At 44.3% G+C, this 9,446-nt stretch overlaps 1 long non-coding RNA gene across 2 annotated transcripts; it reads right to left on the bottom strand.

The window, feature by feature from the left end:
- Positions 1-1,969: 1,969 nt before the first annotated feature.
- On the bottom strand, positions 1,970-5,225 carry LOC144934689 (uncharacterized). 2 transcript variants are annotated; one of them, XR_013637189.1, is made up of 3 exons: positions 5,184-5,225; positions 3,628-3,677; positions 1,970-2,890 (listed from the first exon to the last, which is right to left on the bottom strand). It is a non-coding gene; the product is annotated as an uncharacterized LOC144934689 (long non-coding RNA). The 2 variants fall into 2 exon arrangements; XR_013637190.1 differs by lacking the exon at positions 5,184-5,225 and adding an exon at positions 4,903-5,177.
- Positions 5,226-9,446: the final 4,221 nt, after the last annotated feature.

Consider the following 9,446-nt stretch of genomic DNA (forward strand, 5'->3'; position numbering starts at 1 on the left):
ACGTGACTTTACCGAAAAAACCTAAGAATATGAATAGGGGTCCCCAACCCACGGACCGGTCCGTAGCCTGTTAGGAGGAACCGGGCCGCACAGCAGCAGCAGGAGGTGAGCGGTGAGTCCGCGCGTGGACCGCCCCCATTAGTTTATTATTCACCACTTCCATCCACGTCTCAGTCACAGTGTTGATGAGCCCACAAGCTGCTAACCCAGAGCCAAAATTAGTAAAAAAAAAACAAACGTCGCTGGAGAACTTCTTTGAAAAGGAGGAAAGACCCCAAAAAAAATTGTCTTCCACGAAACCGGTCCCTGGTGCCAAAAAGGTTGGTGACAGCTGTCCTGCAACACGACTGTGGAGAGAATCAGCGCGTGCTGGATGCATCAACAGTGGTATACCCTGTACAACGAATGTTAACTGTGAACTATTTGGCTATTCCACCATTGGAACCTCATTTGCCAGTAGAAAAATATGATAATTGTTTTTTTACCCTTTTAATCTGGCAACAAAACTGACACCTTTTTTTACGAGGAGTCATGTTTGCGCCTTTTGGCGTCATCTGGTCCAACACCAGGGTGAGACTAGGCTCTAAGGAAAGCTGTCTCGGGTGTGGACCAATCAACTTCAAGGACAGTGCACATTATCAGAGCTGTTTTTTGTTTGCATTATGACTGCAGGTATTGTGGTCTATGCAAAGATGACTCCTTGTAAAAAAGGTGTCAGTTTTGTTGCCAGATATTTGGCTATTCTCACGCAATAGGTGATACAGGCTGCTTGGGTAAAACGATTTGCCGACGTTGGGTTTCACGAAAGCCACGTGGTCCTGACGGTGTGAATTGTCTGCAGGCAATTATAGGTTGGATCTTTGTACAATTGTATTGGCTGGATCAAATTATTGATCCGAGTTCGAGCTTTTATAGGAATGCAACTGAAAATAAGTAATTGTACTCAGTGTTAAATTAAGCCAGGTAACTGAAAGGCAATTGTTCAGAGTAACGATCAAAAACTAGTTGGTATGTAAGTGTACTACAATAAACATGCAAACCACATGAGCTTAGCTTGTGGAGATTGTAAAATTCTAAGAGGCTGTGGTTGAAGTAACATTGTGCAAACTCGACTTGCGAACGAGACTACAGCAGTTTAAAACGGGCAAAGTTGCTTCAATCCATTCGTATAAATGGTTTCAACCAGTTAATACAAAATGTCGCGGGCATTACCAAATCGCCACGGTGATGTTGACTACCTCGCCTAGTATACAGGTTGTTTCGATCCCAACCACTGTATATTTGGAGTTTTCGCGTTACCCCAGTGGTTGCGTGGATTTTTCTCTGGGTCCTCCCAGATGGTTCCGCCGTTTAGAAACATTCGTTGAGTATTTGGTTGCTATAAATTTCCACAAGCGACTTCGTCGTTCCAAACAAAAATCTACACAGCTCAGTGGGCCATAACTGGTAAATTAAGTTTAGGTTTGAAATTTTCAGACGTCCGGACACCACGATGAGGCAACACCCGCAAATTGCCTCAAGTGGGAAGCCCAGCAGCGGAGCCGTGGTGAGCAAGAAATTGCAGTTGGCATCTTTACCTTCTATGGTCTAATTCCATCCCAAAGATGCAGAGCTATTAAGCCCCAAAGGTACACCATAGATTTACAGCCGGCAGAACACGTGGCCAGATCCGTCAAAAACGATCAGCTGCTTTCCCTCATTTCGTTGCGCCAAATTCAACTTCCTGTGGTTGTCATAAAGATGCCCTCAATTCTTTCGGCAGGTAAGTCATCCCGAAGCAGTCTCCTGGAAGCATCAACCCATTCTCTATTCAGAAGAAAAATTATTTGGACATCCATGCATATAGTCACATCAGTCACATAACATGCATCCCATGATGAGTGTATTAATCTTTTAGACAAGACACCGGTCATCGTGCCAATAGGGCCCACAGACAGAACATCCCCATCAACGCCGGTTCATTTCAGTGTTATTTTTTATTACAAAATTCACAAGAAAAATGTTAAATACAATTCACATGTACAGTTTATTATAAATACAGCAAGTGCAAACCAACTGCGGGATGCTCCACAAGTTGCAAAATAAATTATAGGACTTTCAATATGCATTTTACAGAATTTACACTCCTCAATTTAGTTCACACATTGATAAAAAGTTAACTTGGATAATTTATCCATCAGCCTTTCTTCAAAGGGAACTTTTTTGGTAACTCAAGTGCAATTCCATCCAGTTAGGCTGCTATAAATCTGTTACAAGGCAGTGCCAATGAAAGTTAATATTTTTGCAAATTTCCACACCAGCACACCAACAGCGTTGTCAGCAAGGCAATTATTCGCAAGATATTTCCCTCCGCAGACGAGGTCAACAGGTGTTTCTCCACATGGCGCAAATACATTTCCAAAGCTTTTGCTCCTCGGTTTTGAAATTCACGTTCTAACCCAGTCACTAATAATTCACTTTAAAATTACCAAAACCATATTCCTGTCACGGCAACGGTAAAAAAGGTCAGAACCAGAGGTCGCCTTCATAGATTTACACCAGGGACACGTTCTTTTGATACACACCTCACAGCTGCATCTGACAAAATATGAAAAAAGTGACACAACATTCATATCTTTGTGCAGCCCTGAGACGACCATGTTGCCACACTTGACAACCTGTTTTTCATCTTGCGTGGACACCCAGGACTCCCAACCCAGGCCACCCCTCAGGAATTGTGAGCAGAGCGACATCACAGCCACAACAGCACTGGCTCGGAACCAGCCTCATACTCCAGTTATCTTCATACACATTCTCCATCTTACACCTCGTGCCACGTGGCATCCACTTCAAAGCACAGATGCCGCAGCAAAGTGTGGACGTCGGTACCCTTCACGTTCACCACGTGCCCCTGCGGTGGGTAGAGACGTGTACACACACGTGGTTAGCTCGACTTGAGATGATGACGCGGCGGACAAGCTGTGTCTCTCATGAGTGTGCATCAGAACGAGCAAAAGCTATCACGGTGAATCAGATCAGGTGCAGATCTTATAAGTGCTATGGCATCATTTGCACACTCGTTAAAACAACCATGGGGACACAAATCACGATAAGGTTACCGTCTATGAACTATCGGGTTTGCATCTCTAGGTAAACACAATTGCCGGCCCTGCCCCATAACATATGCCAACTCGGTAGCATTTCAACATTCCCATGCTTTTAGGTGAGTAATGGCAGTGTTCTGCGCACTGCTATGAGCACGGAGCATTGATAAATACCAATTAAGGAACGGCTAATCTAGCCGTGACCTTCGTCGAACTGACATTGGTGAAATTATAAATTTTTTTCCCCTATAACTATAACCTTGCCGGTATACTTGAAACCAAAAACCACGACCAAATCCAGAAGGTGAACGTGTGCAGAATTTCATTTCATAGGTCAATGAAATCTATCTACGGTGTTGATTTTGCTCGACAAATATTTACAAATTCACTCAGGGGCAGGCCACGTGGCATAGATTCCTACCCCTCCCTCCGGTGGGACATCTCGCACGCCAACAATTTAACACTGTACGAGATGCAACAGGCATATTATGTTACCAATTGGACTGGGCATGAACAGTCTAGGGTTTTACAAACGAAAACTCACCCATCCAATGGTTGTTTTCTGTCAAAGGCTTCTCCATTATGGCCTTGTGGCTAAAGGGGTGGTGAGAAAACGGCAAAAAACGCACACACTTAAACTATACACTTATGTTCAGTAGTTACGCAATCAGATCCACGCTTAAGAAACGAGAAATTGCTCACTGTAAGGGTAGATTTTCTTTTCAAATGCATATAACGAAATTGCAGCTGCAATCAGTAATCTTGTGGAAGATCACCGATTGTAAAGTGGAGTATTACTTGTGAAGTGAATGTTAAGACTCCAGGACAATCATGCACAACAAAAGCCATTAACAGCATGGTCAACATTTTACGATTACTTCCCTGAAAAAGAAATGGGTTTGTCAAACCGAACTGCCAACTGCATAAACTTGCGTTCAGTCGAGCAGAATCCCCAAAGAAATATCTACAATAGCCCAACTGCAGGGAAATAAAACGTGTCACAGGGGGGGGGGGCTTCAATGTTAACTTCACACAATTCCTTGCGACTGTAAAGCCGCAGGAATTGGTGAAGCCAATTCCAACGAAAATTGGCAAATTTGTGGCAGAAAATGTGGAGGCATCGAGAGCGACTTTGTACAGACACGTGGGTTAAAAAAAACCCCAATTTGTGTCTTACTCAGAAATGTTTCTCGCGCATTGGAACTGCTGGGAAGAGGGTCCCCCCCCCCCCACCACATTTTATTATTTTCCTTCTACGCGACTTTACCTAAAGAACCAAGAAGATAGTTCAGAGGGGTCAAGACGACGGCGGGTGCAGTCAGAGTGGAGCGATTGTTGTCAGCTTTGGAAGCAACAAGTCCTCAGGAAGATTTATGTTAAGATTCATCATCATCCCACACCCGCCTCAATGACAAACAACTCAGATCCATGGGCCAATCTCAAAGAGGGGGGACATTTCCATGAATGTTGAGCTTTTCTGTTTTGCAGTACCCCAAAAATGTAAAAAACCCTACACACACTAGCTTACGTATGTGCTAATCAGATAAATATTAATTCATCAAGATCCAGTGATGGGGGGAACTGGACACCACGGCAAACGCACGCGAGAAAAGAGTAATCTCCAACAATCACACACATTTCTAACTAATCCTTTAGGGTGGGGTTATGGGCAATGCGCCAGCAATCGAATACTGTAAGACGTTCCCTTCACACACCACCTTAACTTAGTAACCAAGAGCCCTTACAAAAACACAAACTCAACAAATTAAATATCGATATTGCTACGCAACGTAAGAGAGATACATTGATATCGTAATACCAGCGAAAGATGGATATGCCCCATCACCACCACCAAGAAGTTCACTGCGCAGACGCTCCAACACGTGTCCCCGTAACGCGAACAGCCGAACACAAAGAACGCGGCTCGAACCGCGAAAAAAAACGCATTGCACGGACGGCGATGAAATAACCGCGTCCGCTGCAAGGGCCACTCTCCATCGCGCAGTAAAATCGGAACTTTTGGCCACGGCAACAGGGCCGATGGCTTCGGATTGCGAAGCGCAAACGAGGAGCCGAGCCGCACACACCGACACCACTCACCTTGGGCTGCTCGGAAAGAAGGTCCGCGTCATCGCGCGCCGACCAATAAGGGCTCGGGCAAGCTGGTCACGTGGGTCGCGCCAGGGGGTGGGGGCATTGTGTTTTTTGTCTCCCCTCCCCCACTTTTAAACAATTGACGCCCATAAATAATGATTTTTACTTTTTGGTTGAATAATTATTACCAACGACTATATACGTAATCATTGTTTGGTAATAGTAACAGGGTGGTGATGTCGTGGGGATTTTTTTTAACGCGATAATAATAATGACAATCTAAACAAAGAAAGGATTTAATTAATTCCAATTGGTTGCCCAATTGGAATGAGGGCGTAGACCCGGCAATAGGAATGTGGAATTTCCACCACTCACCTCAGGGCCGTGAATCATTTGAGCGGGAGACTGATGACTGCATATCTGCAGGTTGCAAGATTGACTGAGTCTCAAGACTTATTTTCAGGAGGTTCCTGCCAAAACGTGTTTTGGCACATTTCTAAAAAAGTATTCTCTGTGCGTGAGTGTGTGTGAGAGGGAGAGGAAATTACACTCAAAACCTTGCACAGACATTCCCGTAACCGATTTGCTGTACTGCCGCCTGTAGGCAATTTCGCTGTCGAAGCAATTGCGTGTTTCAAGTTGCGTGATGATGGCTCCCATCTCTGCGTGACCCACCAACTCTCTCAAAGTCCCAGGTTTATAATGTCTCGTGTAATGCTGGAAGCCGACAACTTTAACTGATGACACCTGTGTCACACTCATGACCATGTATCACCCAGAATGCACCTTGTCTCGTCAGATCTCAGAAGCTAAGCAGGATTTTTGAGTATGGATAATGTTTGGATGGGCAGGGCAACCAAAAGCCTTTGTGTTGTACTGTACTATGCTCCCAAGGCTAGGCTCCCCATTCACCAACCCGCACTGACCATCGTGGAGAGGTATGGTCAAATAACCCCCAACGAATCCACAGCATGGGGACGTCTCCATCCACGCCACATGAATGTGTAATTTCCACCACTGGCTAACAGCTGCAAAAGAACATTGTATTTATTGCACAATGGGCCATACTAGCAGCGACATTCCAGTGGCAGAGAGGTACTGTACTAATAATCATGGGGAAGTGTATGATTTAATTCCCAGGGTTGCTCAAACAATGTACTTAAACATGTCTTCAGAAATGTAGGGTTCATTCACACACAGAGCGAATCTCACACGGGACACAGCATTCTACGTTCCACACAAATATAGCGTGGTACACAGGGTGCATTTACTACACAGGCAATCACATCTATTGTGCGGTTTGGAGATGTTTTTTTTTGTGCGCTATCCCTGAATACGGCAGCCACAGAATTGCATTCTGGCTTCATTATGTTAACAATGAGCGCGTGAGATGCTCCACAACGGCTCGCATTGTCCGGGCCAAAGCATGACCACGACTGGATAAGCTGCCAAGACTTGTGATTAGCACCATATAATCATGGGATTTAATATTTAATGTTTGGGATTTTTTTTTCCTACATTGTATCCCGATTGCACTTTCGGTGTCACGTGATGCGTCGAAGAAAAAAATTGCATCTCTCACTTAGCAGCGTGACCCCTTGTGGGCGAGAACGGCTCGTGAAAGCAGATGTTAAAGAAGCAGATTTTAAATCCCTTCACAGTAGGGAGCATCACTGTTCCACTTGCCACCAAGAATAATGTTTGTCGCATGACACGGATATGTTTTTTTATATTCTCAGAGCCGGAATTCATCCACATGAATGGCAGAACCAAATGTAATGTGATGAGGTTTTTTTGAGCAATCATTGGTGATTGGACGAAGACCATCAACTCAATGAATGTGATAACTCTGTTTCTTGACAGGCAAGCAGCCTGGATTCGAACCTAGCATCTCAGCAGTGCCAGCTCAGCACTCTGACCTCTGAGCAAATTGGGCGGGTCTCTGGCATACACGAGCCAACATTATGGGACCTCCTTTTCCAGTACCAAAATATGAGAATAGGTTTTCCCCTTTTTTCTGGCAACAAAACAGGTGTTAAGATGTTAAAACACCAAATTGAAACCTTTTACAAGGAATCATGTCTGCATTAACCACAATACTTGCGGTCAGAATGCAAACAAAAAAACATTCTCTGATAATTTATGCATTGTCTTTGAAACTGATTGGTCCACACCAGAGACAGCTTTCTTTGGAGCCTAGTCTCAAAAGGTGTTAGACCATGATATAGATGCTCACCCCGAACTCTCCTTACTCTGATAGTGCATTGTCTTTGTGCTGTACGCCTTTTGGCGTCATCTGGTCGAACACCGTTTGAGACGTGGCTCCAAAGAAAGCTGTCTCTGGTGTGGACCAATCAGTTTCAAAGACAATGCATATATTGTAGTAGGTTTTTACTCTTTAAACTGGTACAAAACTGACACCTTTAAAGGGTTAAAACCTACTACTATATTTTTCCACTGGTAAAGGAGGTCTCATATAATGCATATATTATCAGTGTTTTTTGTTTGCATTCTGACCAAAAGTATTGTGGTTAATGCAGACATGATTCCTTGTAAAAAAAATCAGTTTGGTGTTTTAACATCTTAACACAGCTGTTTTGTTGCCAGAAAAAAAGGGGAAAACCTATTCTCAAGAGCATATATGACATTGTCCAGAGTTAGCGGAAACTCCAAAACGTATACCAGACTCTGAGCAGACACAAATAAGGACATTTAAGTCAGTGCTTCTCAACATCCATTCATTTACACTGCCACCGTGTACATGTTTTCACGTTTCTAAAACAAACATTAAAAAAATTACGTAATCTTTCCTGAATAAAGTCATTTATGTTTTCAGGACAGAATCACCGAGTGCCTCTGGTAATGTCCCAGGAGGGTTCTGCATCGGCATGTTTCGTAAATGTATCACCTTTGAATGTAGGAGAAAACGAGATAACCTGGAGGAAGCCCACGACACATGCGAGGAGATATCGCTTAGAGATCCACACCGACAGTCTCCCAACCCCATTTGCTGTGCTCCTATCTGCTGGCCACCCTGCAGCCCAAGTGGGTTTGAGCAGGGGCGGTTTCTTCATTAGGGCGATTGGGCGACGCACCACCAATGTCATTCAACCACAGAGTCACGCTAGCCGTCACTGTCAGCCTCTGGATATAGTCCAATCAGCGTCATGTCACGTTCTGTGGAGTACCGCCTCTTTTTGGCGATTTCACTCCGGCTGAGAATCGCCCCGAGTGGCCCCATAGACTTACATTCAAAGATGTTTTTTTTCGAACAGGGGCGCTGCAATGCATTCTCTATGGCTTCCGGGAGGGCTCGCCCTAACGTGCTTACGTCATCATACGTGCTTACGTCATCACACGTAAGCACGTTTCATCCAACAATATAATTTGTCGCCACCTAGTGGAATCTTTAATAAAATAAACTTGAGTGGTTTGTTTTAATAGTGAGTATAGAAACAAACAAGATGTATTGTAAGAGTCACTTTATTTTTCATTAATATTAAAGAAGTGAAGTTGCCTTTACATGCTTAAGCTGTTAATTTATCCATTGCATGGGTGGACCTTATCCTAATCAATCATCCAGACATTTGCCCCCCCCTGAGAGATTTTGCAGGAGCCGCCACGTGGGTTTGAGAGTTACACAAACAGCGTGTGATCCACCAACCCTGGGTGCATCCAAACATTGAATAACAAACATGTCCCAACACATTGGGAAACACACACGTTTTTGTAGCGCGCAAATAACACGCACATTTGTACTTTGGACACGTAATATGTTCAATAACATGTGAGTGTTAATAAGCGATCTTTATTTCTATGTAAAACGGACCGGCACATAAACACATGGAACCACGTGATAGATGGTGTTGGTGAGAGGCTGTGAAACTCGAGTTTGATGATGTCACATGAATAAGAGCCGATCATAGATCCCAAGCTCTCGCTGTCTTCCCGCATATTTCAAGTCTGCAAGTCATCACACCTCGGCTCTCCACGAAATCTCTTTAATCTGCCAATTTCCTTACCCCCAGGTTGCTGCCGAGACGCTTATCCATGCTTCATCGTATCCCCCGAATCGCGCTGCAATGTCATTTGAGAGCACGTTGACCGATCGTGCTTCTTTCTGCTCGTGCACGATATTCCATGGCGAGTTGTGGCAACGGTGCGATTTGTCACCCGAGGTCAGGTCGATTCTTCAGCTCGCGATGTCATCCATCGAACCACGCGGGTGAACAAAACAAAACAAAAATCGACTTTTTTCGCGAGTTGTGT

This window comes from Lampetra fluviatilis, chromosome 11 (genome assembly GCF_964198595.1).
Source record: "Lampetra fluviatilis chromosome 11, kcLamFluv1.1, whole genome shotgun sequence".
Lineage (NCBI taxonomy): Eukaryota > Metazoa > Chordata > Hyperoartia > Petromyzontiformes > Petromyzontidae > Lampetra > Lampetra fluviatilis.